Source organism: Ambystoma mexicanum, chromosome 12 (genome assembly GCF_040938575.1).
Source record: "Ambystoma mexicanum isolate Mex_15411 chromosome 12, UKY_AmexF1_1, whole genome shotgun sequence".
In the NCBI taxonomy this organism is placed as follows: Eukaryota; Metazoa; Chordata; class Amphibia; order Caudata; family Ambystomatidae; genus Ambystoma; species Ambystoma mexicanum.
The window spans coordinates 328,818,261-328,835,612 of record NC_090936.1 but is presented as its reverse complement, the minus strand read 5'-3'; positions in this window follow the sequence as shown (position 1 = coordinate 328,835,612).

The window sequence follows — 17,352 nt, the reverse complement described above, 5'->3', positions numbered from 1 at the left end:
TCCCATTCCATTCCTGAGACCCTTCTGATAGCATGAGATGTGATATCTCCATGCCTCTAATACCAAACCTGAGATCCTACCTCTAACATGAAATGTGATATCCAACTCTTTCCCCTTCCAAACCTGAGAGCCTTCCTATATCATGAGATGTGATATCCAAGTCCTTCCCATTCCAATCCTGAGACCCTTCCTATGGCTTGAGATGTGATATCCAACTCCTTCCCATTCCAATTCTGAGACCCTTCCTATACTCTGAGACTTGATATCTCAATGCTTCTAATACCAAACCTGAGACCCGTAGTATAACATGAGATATGATATCCAAATCCTTCCCCTTCCAAACCTTAGACCCTTCCTTTATCATGAGATGTGATATCCAACTCCTTCCCATTCCAATCCTGAGACCCTTCCTATAGCATGAGATGTGATATCTCAATGCTTCTAATACCAAACCTGAGACCCTTCCTATAGCATGAGATGTGATATCCAAGTCCTTCCCATTCCAATCCTGAGACCCTTCCTATAGCATGAGATGTGATATCTCAATGCTTCTAATACCAAACCTGAGACCCTTCCTATAGCATGAGATGTGATATCCAAGTCCTTCCCATTCCAATCCTGAGACCCTTCCTATAGCATGAGATGTGATATCTCAATGCTTCTAATACCAAACCTGAGACCCTTCCTATAACATGAGATGGGAATATCCAACTCCTTCCCATTCCAATCCTGAGACCCTTCCGATAGCAGAGATGTGATATCTCAATGCTTATACCAAACCTGAGACCCTTCCTATGGCATGAGATGTGATATCCAACTCCTTCCCATTCCAAACCTGAGACCCTTCCTATTGGATGAGTTGTGATATCCAACTCCTTCCCATTCCAACCCTGAGACCCTTCCTATAGCATGAGATGTGATGTCTCAATGCTTCTAATATCAAACCTGAGATCCTTCCTATAACATGAGATGTGATATCCAACTCCTTCCATTCCAATCCTGAGACCCGTCCTATAGCATGAGATGTGATATCTCAATGCTTATACCAAACCTGAGACCCTTCCTATAGCATGAGATGTGATATCCAACTACTTCCCATTCCAATCCTGAGACCCTTCCTATAGCATGGGATGTGATATCTTAATGCTTCTAATACCAAACCTGAGATCCTTCCTCTAACATGAAATGTGATATCGAACTCCTTCCCTTTCCAAACCTAAGAGCCTATCTATAGCATGAGATGTGATATCCAAGTCCTTCCCATTCCAATCCTTAGACCCTTCCTACAGCATGCAATATGATATCTCAATGATTCTAATAACAAACCTGAGACCCGTCCTATAGCATGAGATATGATATCCAAGTCCTTCCCATTCCAATCCTGAGACCCTTCCTATAACATGAGATGTGATATCCAACTCCTTCCCGTTCCAAACCTGAGACCCTTCCTTTAGCATGAGATGTGATATCCAGCTCCTTCCCATTCCAATCCTGAGACACTTCCGATAGCATGAGATGTGATATCTCAATGCTTCTAATATCAAAACTGAGACCCTCCCTATAGCATGATATGTGATATCTAAGTCCTTCCCATTCCAATCCTGAGACACTCCCTATAGCATGAGATGTGATATCCAACTCTTTCCCATTCCAATCCTGAGACCCTTCCTATAGCATGAGATGTGATATCTCAATACTTCTAATACCAAACGTGAGATCCTTCCGATAACATGAGATGTGATATCCAAATCCTTCCCCTTCCAAACCTGAGACCCTCCCTTTAGCATGAGATGTGATATCCAACTCCTTCCCATTCCAATCCTGAGACCCTTCTGATAGCATGAGATGTGATATCTCAATGCTTCTAATACCAAACCTGAGATCCTTCCGATAGCATGAGATGTGATATCTCAATGCTTCTAATACCAAACCTGAGATCCTTCCTATAACATGAGATGTGATATCCAAATCCTTCCCCTTCCAAACCTGAGACCCTCCCTTTAGCATGAGATGTGATATCCAACTCCTTCCCATTCCATTCCTGAGACCCTTCTGATAGCATGAGATGTGATATCTCAATGCCTCTAATACCAAACCTGAGATCCTACCTCTAACATGAAATGTGATATCCAACTCTTTCCCCTTCCAAACCTGAGAGCCTTCCTATAGCATGAGATGTGATATCCAAGTCCTTCCCATTCCAATCCTGAGACCCTTCCTATAGCTTGAGATGTGATATCCAACTCCTTCCCATTCCAATTCTGAGACCCTTCCTATACTCTGAGACTTGATATCTCAATGCTTCTAATACCAAACCTGAGACCCGTAATATAACATGAGATGTGATATCCAAATCCTTCCCATTCCAATCCTGAGACCCTTCCGATATCATGAGATGTGATATCTCAAAGCTTCTAATATGAAACTTGAGACCCTCCCTATAGCATGAGATGTGATATCCAAGTCCTTCCCATTCCAATCCTGAGACCCTTCCTATAGCATGAGATGTGATATCTCAATGCTTCTAATACCAAACCTGAGACCCTTCCTATAACATGAGATGGGAATATCCAACTCCTTCCCATTCCAATCCTGAGACCCTTCCGATAGCAGAGATGTGATATCTCAATGCTTATACCAAACCTGAGACCCTTCCTATGGCATGAGATGTGATATCCAACTCCTTGCCATTCAAATCCTGAGACCCTTCCTATAGCATGAGAAGGGATATCCAACTCCTTCCCAATCCAATCCTGAGACCCTTCCGATAGCAGAGACGTGATATCTCAATGCTTCTACCAAACCTGAGACCCTTCCTTTAGCATGTGATGTGATATCCAAATCCTTCACATTCCAATCCTGAGACCCTTCCTATAGCATGAGATGTGATATCTCAATGCTTCTAATACCAAACCTGAGATCCTTCCTATAACATGAGATGTGATATCCAATTCCTTCCCATTCCAAACCTGAGACCCTTCCTACTGGATGAGATGTGATATCCAACTCCTTCCCATTCCAACCCTGAGACCCTTCCTATAGCATGAGATGTGATGTCTCAATGCTTCTAATACCAAACCTGAGATCCTTCCTATAACATGAGATGTGATATCCAACTCCTTCCATTCCAATCCTGAGACCCGTCCTATAGCATGAGATGTGATATCTCAATGCTTATACCAAACCTGAGACCCTTCCTATAGCATGAGATGTGATATCCAACTACTTCCCATTCTAATCCTGAGACCCTTCCTATAGCATGAGATGTGATATCTCAATGCTTCTAATACCAAACCTGAGATCCTTCCTCTAACATGAAATGTGATATCCAACTCCTTCCCTTTCCAAACCTAAGAGCCTATCTATAGCATGAGATGTGATATCCAGGTCCTTCCCATTCCAATCCTGCGACCCTTCCTATAACATGAAATGTGATATCCAACTTCTTCCAAATCCAATACTGATACCCTTCCGATAGCATGAGACGTGATATCCCAATGCTTCTACCAAACCTGAGACCCATACTATGGCATGAGATGTGATATCAAACTCCTTCCCATTCCAATCCTGAGACCCTTCCTATAGCTTGAGGTGTGATATCCAACTCCTTCCCATTCCAATTCTGAGACCCTTCTTATACCATGAGACTTGATATCTCAATGCTTCTAATACCAAACCTGAGACCCGTCCTATAACATGAGATGTGATATCCAAATCCTTCCCCTTCCAAACCTTAGACCCTTCCTTTATCATGAGATGTGATATCCAACTCCTTCCCATTCCAATCCTGAGACCCTTCCGATATCATGAGATTTGTTATCTCAATGCTTCTAATATCATACTTGAGACCCTCCCTATAGCATGAGATGTGACATCCAAGTCCTTCCAATTCCAATCCTGAGACCCTTCCTATAGCATGAGATGTGATATCTCTATGCTTCTAATACCAAACCTGAGGCCCTTCCTATAACATGAGATGGGATATCCAACTCCTTCCCATTCCAATCCTGAGACCTTTCCGATAGCAGAGATGTGATATCTCAATGCTTATACCAAACCTGAGAACCTTCCTATGGCCTGAGATGTCATATACAACTCCTTCCCATTCCAATCCTGAGACCCTTCCTTTAGCATGAGATGTGATATCTCAATGCTTATACCAAATCTGAGACCCTTCCTATAGCATGAGATGTGATATCCAATTCCTTCCCATTCCAATCCTGAGACCCTTCCTATAGCATGAGATGTGATATCTCAATGCTTATACCAAACCTGAGAGCCTACCTATAGCATGAGATGTGATATCCAAGTCCATCCCATTCCAATCCTTAGACCCTTCCTACAGCATGCGATGTGATATCTCAATGATTCTAATACCAAACCAGAGACTCTTCCTATAACATTAGATGTGATATCCAACTCCTTCCCATTCCAATCCTGAGCCGCTTCCGATAGCAGAGATGTGATATCTCAATGCTTATACCAAACCTGAGACCCTTCCTATAACATGAGATGTGATATCCAACTCCTTCCCGTTCCAAACCTGAGACACTAACTATAGCATATGTGATATCCAACTCCTTCCCATTCCAAACATGAGACCCTTCCTATAGCAAGAAAGTAATATCCAACTCCTACCCATTCCAATCCTGAGACCCTTCCTATAGCAAGAGATGTGATATCCAAATCCTTCCCATTCCAATCCTGAGACCCTTCCTATAACATGAGATGTGATATCCAACTCCTTCCCATTCCAACCTGAGACACTTCCTATAGCATGAGAAGGGATATCCAACTCCTTCCCAATCCAATCCTGAGACCCTTCCGATAGCAGAGATGTAATATCTCAATGCTTATACCAAACCTGAGACCCTTCCTATGGCATGAGATGTGATATCCAACTCCTTGCCATTCAAATCCTGAGACCCTTCCTATAGCATGAGATGTGATATCTCTATGCTTCTAATACCAAACCTGAGACCCTTCCTATAACATGAGATGGGATATCCAACTCCTTCCCATTCCAATCCTGAGACCCTTCCGATAGCAGAGATGTGATATCTCAATGCTTCTACCAAACCTGAGACCCTTCCTTTAGCATGAGATGTGATATCCAAATCCTTCACATTCCAATCCTGAGACCCTTCCTATAGCATGAGATGTGATATCTCAATGCTTCTAATACCAAACCTGAGATCCTTCCTATAACATGAGATGTGATATCCAATTCCTTCCCATTCCAAACCTGAGACCCTTCCTATTGGATGAGATGTGATATCCAACTCCTTCCCATTCCAACCCTGAGACCCTTCCTATAGCATGAGATGTGATGTCTCAATGCTTCTAATACCAAACCTGAGATCCTTCCTATAACATGAGATGTGATATCCAACTCCTTCCATTCCAATCCTGAGACCCGTCCTATAGCATGAGATGTGATATCTCAATGCTTATACCAAACCTGAGACCCTTCCTATAGCATGAGATGTGATATCCAACTGCTTCCCATTCCAATCCTGAGACCCTTCCTATAGCATGAGATGTGATATCTCAATGCTTCTAATACCAAACCTGAGATCCTTCCTCTAACATGAAATGTGATATCCAACTCCTTCCCTTTCCAAACCTAAGAGCCTATCTATAGCATGAGATGTGATATCCAAGTCCTTCACATTCCAACCCTTAGACCCTTCCTACAGCATGCAATATGATATCTCAATGATTCTAATAACAAACCTGAGACCCGTCCTATAACATGAGATGGGATATCCAACTCCTTCCCATTCCAATCCTGAGACACTTCCGATAGCATGTGATATCTCAATGCTTATACCAAACCTGAGACCCTTCCTATAACATGAGATGTGATATCCAAATCCTTCCCGTTCCAAACCTGAGACCCTTCCTTTAGCATGAGATGTGATATCCAGCTCCTTCCCATTCCAATCCTGAGACACTTCCGATAGCATGAGATGTGATATCTCAATGCTTCTAATATCAAAACTGAGACCCTCCCTATAGCATGATATGTGATATCTAAGTCCTTCCCATTCCAATCCTGAGACCCTCCCTATAGCATGAGATGTGATATCCAACTCCTTCCCATTCCAATCCTGAGACCCTTCCTATAGCATGAGATATATCTCAATACTTCTAATACCAAACATGAGATCCTTCCGATAACATGAGATGGGAATATCCAACTCCTTCCCATTCCAATCCTGAGACCCTTCCGATAGCAGAGATGTGATATCTCAATGCTTATACCAAACCTGAGACTCTTCCTATAACATGAGATGGGATATCCAACTCCTTCCCATTCCAATCCTGAGCCGCTTCCGATAGCAGAGATGTGATATCTCAATGCTTATAACAAACCTGAGACCCTTCCTATAACATGAGATGTGATATCCAACTCCTTCCCGTTCCAAACCTGAGACACTAACTATAGCATATGTGATATCCAACTCCTTCCCATTCCAAACATGAGACCCTTCCTATAGCAAGAAAGTAATATCCAAATCCTACCCATTCCAATCCTGAGACCCTTCCTATAGCAAGAGATGTGATATCCAAATCCTTCCCATTCCAATCCTGAGACCCTTCCTATAACATGAGATGTGATATCCAACTCCTTCCCATTCCAACCTGAGACACTTCCTATAGCATGAGAAGGGATATCCAACTCCTTCCCAATCCAATCCTGAGACCCTTCCGATAGCAGAGATGTGATATCTCAATGCTTATACCAAACCTGAGACCCTTCCTATGGCATGAGATGTGATATCCAACTCCTTGCCATTCAAATCCTGAGACCCTTCCTATAGCATGAGATGTGATATCTCTATGCTTCTAATACCAAACCTGAGACCCTTCCTATAACATGAGATGGGATATCCAACTCCTTCCCATTCCAATCCTGAGACCCTTCCGATAGCAGAGATGTGATATCTCAATGCTTATACCAAACCTGAGAACCTTCCTATGGCCTGAGATGTCATATACAACTCCTTCCCATTCCAATCCTGAGACCCTTCCTTTAGCATGAGATGTGATATCTCAATGCTTATACCAAATCTGAGACCCTTCCTATAGCATGAGATGTGATATACAATTCCTTCCCATTCCAATCCTGAGACCCTTCCTATAGCATGAGATGTGATATCTCAATGCTTATACCAAACCACCTGAGAGCCTACCTATAGCATGAGATGTGATATCCAAGTCCATCCCATTCCAATCCTTAGACCCTTCCTACAGCATGCGATGTGATATCTCAATGATTCTAATACCAAACCAGAGACTCTTCCTATAACATGAGATGGGATATCCAACTCCTTCCCATTCCAATCCTGAGCCGCTTCCGATAGCAGAGATGTGATATCTCAATGCTTATACCAAACCTGAGACCCTTCCTATAACATGAGATGTGATATCCAACTCCTTCCCGTTCCAAACCTGAGACACTAACTATAGCATATGTGATATCCAACTCCTTCCCATTCCAAAAATGAGACCCTTCCTATAGCAGAGACGTGATATATCAATGCTTCTACCAAACCTGAGACCCTTCCTTTAGCATGAGATGTGATATCCAAATCCTTCACATTCCAATCCTGTGACCCTTCCTATAGCATGAGATGTGATATCTCAATGCTTCTAATACCAAACCTGAGATCCTTCCTATAACATGAGATGTGATATCCAATTCCTTCCCATTCCAAACCTGAGACCCTTCCTATTGGATGAGATGTGATATCCAACTCCTTCCCATTCCAACCCTGAGACCCTTCCTATAGCATGAGATGTGATGTCTCAATGCTTCTAATACCAAACCTGAGATCCTTCCTATAACATGAGATGTGATATCCAACTCCTTCCATTCCAATCCTGAAACCCGTCCTATAGCATGAGATGTGATATCTCTATGCTTCTCATACGAAACCTGAGACCCTTGCTATAACATGAGATGGGATATCCAACTCCTTCCCATTCCAATCCTGAGACCCTTCCGATAGCAGAGATGTGATATCTCAATGCTTATACCAAACCTGAGAACTTTCCTATGGCCTGAGATGTCATATAAAACTCCTTCCCATTCCAATCCTGAGACCCTTCCTTTAGCATGAGATGTGATATCTCAATGCTTATACCAAATCTGAGACCCTTCCTATAGCATGAGATGTGATATCCAATTCCTTCCCATTCCAATCCTGAGACCCTTCCTATAGCATGAGATGTGATATCTCAATGCTTATACCAAACCACCTGAGAGCCTACCTATAGCATGAGATGTGATATCCAAGTCCATCCCATTCCAATCCTTAGACCCTTCCTACAGCATGCGATGTGATATCTCAATGATTCTAATACCAAACCAGAGACTCTTCCTATAACATGAGATGGGATATCCAACTCCTTCCCATTCCAATCCTGAGCCGCTTCCGATAGCAGAGATGTGATATCTCAATGCTTATACCAAACCTGAGACCCTTTCTATAACATGAGATGTGATATCCAACTCCTTCCCGTTCCAAACCTGAGACACTAACTATAGCATATGTGATATCCAACTCCTTTCCATTCCAACCCTGAGACCCTTCCTATAGCAAGAAAGTAATATCCAACTCCTACCCATTCCAATCCTGAGACCCTTCTATAGCAAGAGATGTGATATCCAAATCCTTCCCATTCCAATCCTGAGACCCTTCCTATAACATGAATGAGATGTGATATCCAACTCCTTCCCATTCCAACCTGAGACACTTCCTATAGCATGAGAAGGGATATCCAACTCCTTCCCAATCCAATCCTGAGACCCTTACGATAGCAGAGATGTGATATCTCAATGCTTATACCAAACCTGAGACCCTTCCTATTGGATGAGATGTGATATCCAACTCCTTCCCATTCCAACCCTGAGACCCTTCCTATAGCATGAGATGTGATGTCTCAATGCTTCTAATACCAAACCTGAGATCCTTCCTATAACATGAGATGTGATATCCAACTCCTTCCATTCCAATCCTGAGACCCGTCCTATAGCATGAGATGTGATATCTCAATGCTTATACCAAACCTGAGACCCTTCCTATAGCATGAGATGTGATATCCAACTGCTTCCCATTCCAATCCTGAGACCCTTCCTATAGTATGAGATGTGATATCTCAATGCTTCTAATACCAAACCTGAGATCCTTCCTCTAACATGAAATGTGATATCCAACTCCTTCCCTTTCCAGACCTAAGAGCCTATCTATAGCATGAGATGTGATATCCAAGTCCTTCCCATTCCAACCCTTAGACCCTTCCAACAGCATGCAATATGATATCTCAATGATTCTAATAACAAACCTGAGACCCGTCCTATAACATGAGATGGGATATCCAACTCCTTCCCATTCCAATCCTGAGACACTTCCGATAGCAGAGATGTGATATCTCAATGCTTATACCAAACCTGAGACCCTTCCTATAACATTAGATGTGATATCCAAATCCTTCCCGTTCCAAACCCGAGACCCTTCCTTTAGCATGAGATGTGATATCCAGCACCTTCCCATTCCAATCCTGAGACACTTCCGATAGCATGAGATGTGATATCTCAATGCTTCTAATATCAAAACTGAGACCCTCCCTATAGCATGATATGTGATATCTAAGTCCTTCCCATTCCAATCTGAGACCCTCCCTATAGCATGAGATGTGATATCCAACTCCTTCCCATTCCAATCCTGAGACCCTTCCTATAGCATGAGATATGATATCTCAATACTTCTAATACCAAACGTGAGATCCTTCCGATAACATGAGATTTGATATCCAAATCCTTCCCCTTCCAAACCTGAGACCCTCCCTTTAGCATGAGATGTGATATCCAACTCCTTCCTATTCCAATCCTGAAACTCTTCTGATAGCATGAGATGTGATATCTCAATGCTTCTAATACCAAACCTGAGATCCTTCCGATAGCATGAGATGTGATATCTCAATGCTTCTAATACCAAACCTGAGATCCTTCCTATAACATGAGATGTGATATCCAAATCCTTCCCCTTCCAAACCTGAGACCCTCCCTTTAGCATGAGATGTGATATCCAACTCCTTCCCATTCCATTCCTGAGACCCTTCTGATAGCATGAGATGTGATATCTCAATGCCTCTAATACCAAACCTGAGATCCTACCTCTAACATGAAATGTGATATCCAACTCTTTCCCCTTCCAAACCTGAGAGCCTTCCTATAGCATGAGATGTGATATCCAAGTCCTTCCCATTCCAATCCTGAGACCCTTCCTATAGCTTGAGATGTGATATCCAACTCCTTCCCATTCCAATTCTGAGACCCTTCCTATACTAGGAGACTTGATATCTCAATGATTCTAATACCAAACGTGAGACCCATAATATAACATGAGACGTGATATCCAAATCCTTCCCCTTCCAAACCTTAGACCCTTCCTTTATCATGAGATGTGATATCCAACTCCTTCCCATTCCAATCCTGAGACCCTTCCGATATCATGAGATGTGATATCTCAAAGCTTCTAATATCAAACTTGAGACCCTCCCTATAGCATGAGATGTGATATCCAAATCCTTCCCATTCCAATCCTGAGACCCTTCCTATAGCATGAGATGTGATATCTCAATGCTTATACCAAACCTGAGATCCTTCCTATAACATGAGATGTGATATCCAACTCCTTCCCATTCCAATCCTGAGACACTTCCTATAGCATGAGATGTGATATCTCACTGCTTATACCAAACCTGAGACCCTTCCCATAGCATGAGATGTGATATCTAAGTCCTTCCCATTCCAATCCTGAGACACTTCCTATAGCATGAGATGTGATATCTCAATGCTTCTAATACCAAACCTGAGACTCTTCCTATAACATGAGATGGGAAATCCAACTCCTTCCCATTCCAATCCTGAGACCCTTTTGATAGCAGAGATGTGATATCTCAATGTTTATACCAAACCTGAGACCCTTCCTACGGCATGAGATGTCATATTCAACTCCTTCCCATTCCAATCCTGAGACCCTTCCTATAGCATGAGATGTGATATCCAACTCCTTCCCATTCCAATCCTGAGACCCTTCCTATAGCATGAGATGTGATGTCTCAATGCTTCTAATACCAAACCTGATATCCTTCCTATAACATGAGATGTGATATCCAACTCCTTCCATTCCAATCCTGAGACCCTTCCTATAGCATGAGATGTGATATCTCAATGCTTCTACCAAACCTGAGACCCTTCCTATAGCATGAGATGTGATATCCAACTCCTTCCCATTCCAATCCTGAGACCCTTCCTATAGCCTGAGATGTGATATCTCAATGCCCCTAATACCAAACCTGAGATCCTTCCTCTAACATGAAATGTGATATCCAACTCCTTCACTTTCCAAACCTGAGAGCCTATCTATAGCATGAGATGTGATATCTAAGTCCTTCCCATTCCAATCCTTAGACCCTTCCTACAGCATGCAATATGATATCTCAATGATTCTAATAAAAAAACCTGAGACCCGTCCTATAACATGAGATGGGATATTCAACTCCTTCCCATTCCAATCCTGAGACACTTCCGATAGCAGAGCTGTGATATCTCAATGTTTATACCAAACCTGAGACCCTTCCTATAACATGAGATGTGATATCCAACTCCTTCCCGTTCCAAACCTGAGACCCTTCCTTTAGCATGAGATGTGATATCCAGCTCCTTCCCATTCCAATCCTGAGACACTTCCGATAGCATGAGATGTGATATCCAGCTCCTTCCCATTCCAATCCTGAGACACTTCCGATAGCAGAGATGTGATATCTCAATGTTTATACCAAACCTGAGACCCTTCCTATAACATGAGATGTGATATCCAACTCCTTCCCATTCCAATCCTGAGACCCTTCCTATAGCATGAGATGTGATATCTCAATACTTCTAATACCAAACCTGAGATCCTTCCGATAACATGAGATGTGATATCTCAATACTTCTAATACCAAACCTGAGATCCATCCTATAACATGAGATGTGATATCCAAATCCTTCCCCTTCCAAACCTGAGACCCTCCCTTTAGCATGAGATGTGATATCCAACTCCTTCCCATTCCAATCCTGAGACCCTTCTGATAGCATAAGATATATCTCAATGCTTCTATACCAAACCTGAGATCCTTCAGATAGCATGAGATGTGATATCTCAATACTTCTAATACCAAACCTGAGATCCTTCCTATAACATGAGATGTGATATCCAAATCCTTATCTTCCAAACCTGAGACCCTTCCTTCCTTTATCCAACTCCTTCCCATTCCAATCCTGAGACTCTTCTGATAGCATAAGATTTGATATCTCAATGCTTCTATACCAAACCTGAGATCCTTCTGATAGCATGAGATGTGATATCTCAATACTTCTAATACCAAACCTGAGATCCTACCTCTAACATGAAATGTGATATCCAACTCTTTCCCCTTGCAAACCTGAGAGCCTTCCTATAGCATGAGATGTGATATCCAAGTCCTTCCCATTCCAATCCTGAGACCCTTCCTATAACATGAGATGTGATATCCAACTCCTTCCCATTCCAACCTGAGACCCTTCCTATAGCATGAGATGGGATATCCAACTCCTTCCAAATCCAATCCCGATACCCTTCCGATAGCATGAGATGTGATATCCCAATGCTTCTACCAAACCTGAGACCCATACTATGGCATGAGATGTGATATCAAACTCCTTCCCATTCTAATCCTGAGACACTTCCTATAGCTTGAGATGTGATATCCAACTCCTTCCCATTCCAATTCTGAGACCCTTCCTATACCATGAGACTTGATATCTCAATGCTTCTAATACCAAACCTGAGACCCGTCCTATAACATGAGATGTGATATCCAAATCCTTCCCCTTCCAAACCTTAGACCCTTCCTTTATCATGAGATGTGATATCCAATTCCTTCCCATTCCAATCTTGAGACCCTACCAATATCATGAAATGTGATATCTCAATGCTTCTAATATCAAACTTGAGACCCTCCTTATAGCATGAGATGTGATATCCAAGTCCTTCCCATTCCAAACCTGAGACCCTTCCTACGGCATGAGATGTCATATTCAACTCCTTCCCATTCCAATCCTGAGACCCTTCCTATAGCATGAGATGTGATATCCAACTCCTTCCCATTCCAATCCTGAGACCCTTCCTATAGCATGAGATGTGATGTCTCAATGCTTCTAATACCAAACCTGATATCCTTCCTATAACATGAGATGTGATATCCAACTCCTTCCATTCCAATCCTGAGACCCTTCCTATAGCATGAGATGTGATATCTCAATGCTTCTACCAAACCTGAGACCCTTCCTATAGCATGAGATGTGATATCCAACTCCTTCCCATTCCAATCCTGAGACCCTTCCTATAGCCTGAGATGTGATATCTCAATGCCCCTAATACCAAACCTGAGATCCTTCCTCTAACATGAAATGTGATATCCAACTCCTTCACTTTCCAAACCTGAGAGCCTATCTATAGCATGAGATGTGATATCTAAGTCCTTCCCATTCCAATCCTTAGACCCTTCCTACAGCATGCAATATGATATCTCAATGATTCTAATAAAAAAACCTGAGACCCGTCCTATAACATGAGATGGGATATCCAACTCCTTCCCATTCCAATCCTGAGACACTTCCGATAGCAGAGATGTGATATCTCAATGTTTATACCAAACCTGAGACCCTTCCTATAACATGAGATGTGATATCCAACTCCTTCCCGTTCCAAACCTGAGACCCTTCCTTTAGCATGAGATGTGATATCCAGCTCCTTCCCATTCCAATCCTGAGACACTTCCGATAGCATGAGATGTGATATCTCAATGCTTCTAATATCAAAACGGAGACCCTCCCTATAGCATGATATGTGATATCTAAGTCCTTCCCATTCCAATCCTGAGACCCTTCCTATAGCATGAGATGTGATATCTCAATGCTTCTACCAAACCTGAGACCCTTCCTTTAGCATGAGATGTGATATCCAACTCCTTCCCATTCCAATCCTGAGACCCTTCCTATAGCATGAGATGTGATATCTCAATACTTCTAACACCAAACCTGAGATCCTTCCGATAACATGAGATGTGATATCTCAATACTTCTAATACCAAACCTGAGATCCATCCTATAACATGAGATGTGATATCCAAATCCTTCCCCTTCCAAACCTGAGACCCTCCCTTTAGCATGAGATGTGATATCCAACTCCTTCCCATTCCAATCCTGAGACCCTTCTGATAGCATAAGATATATCTCAATGCTTCTATACCAAACCTGAGATCCTTCCGATAGCATGAGATGTGATATCTCAATACTTCTAATACCAAACCTGAGATCCTTCCTATAACATGAGATGTGATATCCAAATCCTTATCTTCCAAACCTGAGACCCTTCCTTTACCATGAGATGTGATATCCAACTCCTTCCCATTCCAATCCTGAGACTCTTCTGATAGCATAAGATTTGATATCTCAATGCTTCTATACCAAACCTGAGATCCTTCTGATAGCATGAGATGTGATATCTCAATACTTCTAATACCAAACCTGAGATCCTACCTCTAACATAAAATGTGATATCCAACTCTTTCCCCTTGCAAACCTGAGAGCCTTCCTATAGCATGAGATGTGATATCCAAGTCCTTCCCATTCCAATCCTGAGACCCTTCCTATAACATGAGATGTGATATCCAACTCCTTCCCATTCCAACCTGAGACCCTTCCTATAGCATGAGATGGGATATCCAACTCCTTCCAAATCCAATCCCGATACCCTTCCGATAGCATGAGATGTGATATCCCAATGCTTCTACCAAACCTGAGACCCATACTATGGCATGAGATGTGATATCAAACTCCTTCCCATTCTAATCCTGAGACCCTTCCTATAGCTTGAGATGTGATATCCAACTCCTTCCCATTCCAATTCTGAGACCCTTCCTATAGCATGAGATGTGATATCCAACTCCTTCCCATTCCAATCCTGAGACCCTTCCTATAGCATGAGATGTGATGTCTCAATGCTTCTAATACCAAACCTGATATCCTTCCTATAACATGAGATGTGATATCCAACTCCTTCCATTCCAATCCTGAGACCCTTCCTATAGCATGAGATGTGATATCTCAATGCTTCTACCAAACCTGAGACCCTTCCTATAGCATGAGATGTGATATCCAACTCCTTCCCATTCCAATCCTGAGACCCTTCCTATAGCCTGAGATGTGATATCTCAATGCCCCTAATACCAAACCTGAGATCCTTCCTCTAACATGAAATGTGATATCCAACTCCTTCACTTTCCAAACCTGAGAGCCTATCTATAGCATGAGATGTGATATCTAAGTCCTTCCCATTCCAATCCTTAGACCCTTCCTACAGCATGCAATATGATATCTCAATGATTCTAATAAAAAAACCTGATATCCTTCCTATAACATGAGATGGGATATCCAACTCCTTCCATTCCAATCCTGAGACCCTTCCTATAGCATGAGATGTGATATCTCAATGCTTCTACCAAACCTGAGACCCTTCCTATAGCATGAGATGTGATATCCAACTCCTTCCCATTCCAATCCTGAGACCCTTCCTATAGCCTGAGATGTGATATCTCAATGCCCCTAATACCAAACCTGAGATCCTTCCTCTGACATGAAATGTGATATCCAACTCCTTCACTTTCCAAACCTGAGAGCCTATCTATAGCATGAGATGTGATATCTAAGTCCTTCCCATTCCAATCCTTAGACCCTTCCTACAGCATGCAATATGATATCTCAATGATTCTAATAAAAAAACCTGAGACCCTTCCTATAACATGAGATGGGATATCCAACTCCTTCCCATTCCAATCCTGAGACACTTCCGATAGCAGAGATGTGATATCTCAATGTTTATACCAAACCTGAGACCCTTCCTATAACATGAGATGTGATATCCAACTCCTTCCCATTCCAAACCTGAGACCCTTCCTTTAGCATGAGATGTGATATCCAGCTCCTTCCCATTCCAATCCTGAGACACTTCCGATAGCATGAGATGTGATATCTCAATGCTTCTAATATCAAAACTGAGACCCTCCCTATAGCATGATATGTGATATCTCAATACTTCTAACACCAAACCTGAGATCCTTCCGATAACATGAGATGTGATATCTCAATACTTCTAATACCAAACCTGAGATCCATCCTAGAACATGAGATGTGATATCCAAATCCTTCCCCTTCCAAACCCGAGACCCTTCCTTTAGCATGAGATGTGATATCCAACTCCTTCCCATTCCAATCCTGAGACCCTACTGATAGCATAAGATATATCTCAATGCTTCTATACCAAACCTGAGATCCTTCTGATAGCATGAGATGTGATATCTCAATACTTCTAATACCAAACCTGAGATCCTACCTCTAACATAAAATGTGATATCCAACTCTTTCCCCTTGCAAACCTGAGAGCCTTCCTATAGCATGAGATGTGATATCCAAGTCCTTCCCATTCCAATCCTGAGACCCTTCCTATAACATGAGATGTGATGTCCAACTCCTTCCCATTCCAACCTGAGACCCTTCCTATAGCATGAGATGGGATATCCAACTCCTTCCAAATCCAATCCCGATACCCTTCCGATAGCATGAGATGTGATATCCCAATGCTTCTACCAAACCTGAGACCCATACTATGGCATGAGATGTGATATCAAACTCCTTCCCATTCTAATCCTGAGACCCTTCCTATAGCTTGAGATGTGATATCCAACTCCTTCCCATTCCAATTCTGAGACCCTTCCTATAGCATGAGATGTGATATCCAACTCCTTCCCATTCCAATCCTGAGACCCTTCCTATAGCATGAGATGTGATGTCTCAATGCTTCTAATACCAAACCTGATATCCTTCCTATAACATGAGATGTGATATCCAACTCCTTCCATTCCAATCCTGAGACCCTTCCTATAGCATGAGATGTGATATCTCAATGCTTCTACCAAACCTGAGACCCTTCCTATAGCATGAGATGTGATATCCAACTCCTTCCCTTTCCAATCCTGAGACCCTTCCTATAGCCTGAGATGTGATATCTCAATGCCCCTAATACCAAACCTGAGATCCTTCCTCTAACATGAAATGTGATATCCAACTCCTTCACTTTCGAAACCTGAGAGCCTATCTATAGCATGAGATGTGATATCTAAGTCCTTCCCATTCCAATCCTTAGACCCTTCCTACAGCATGCAATATGATATCTCAATGATTCTAATAAAAAAACC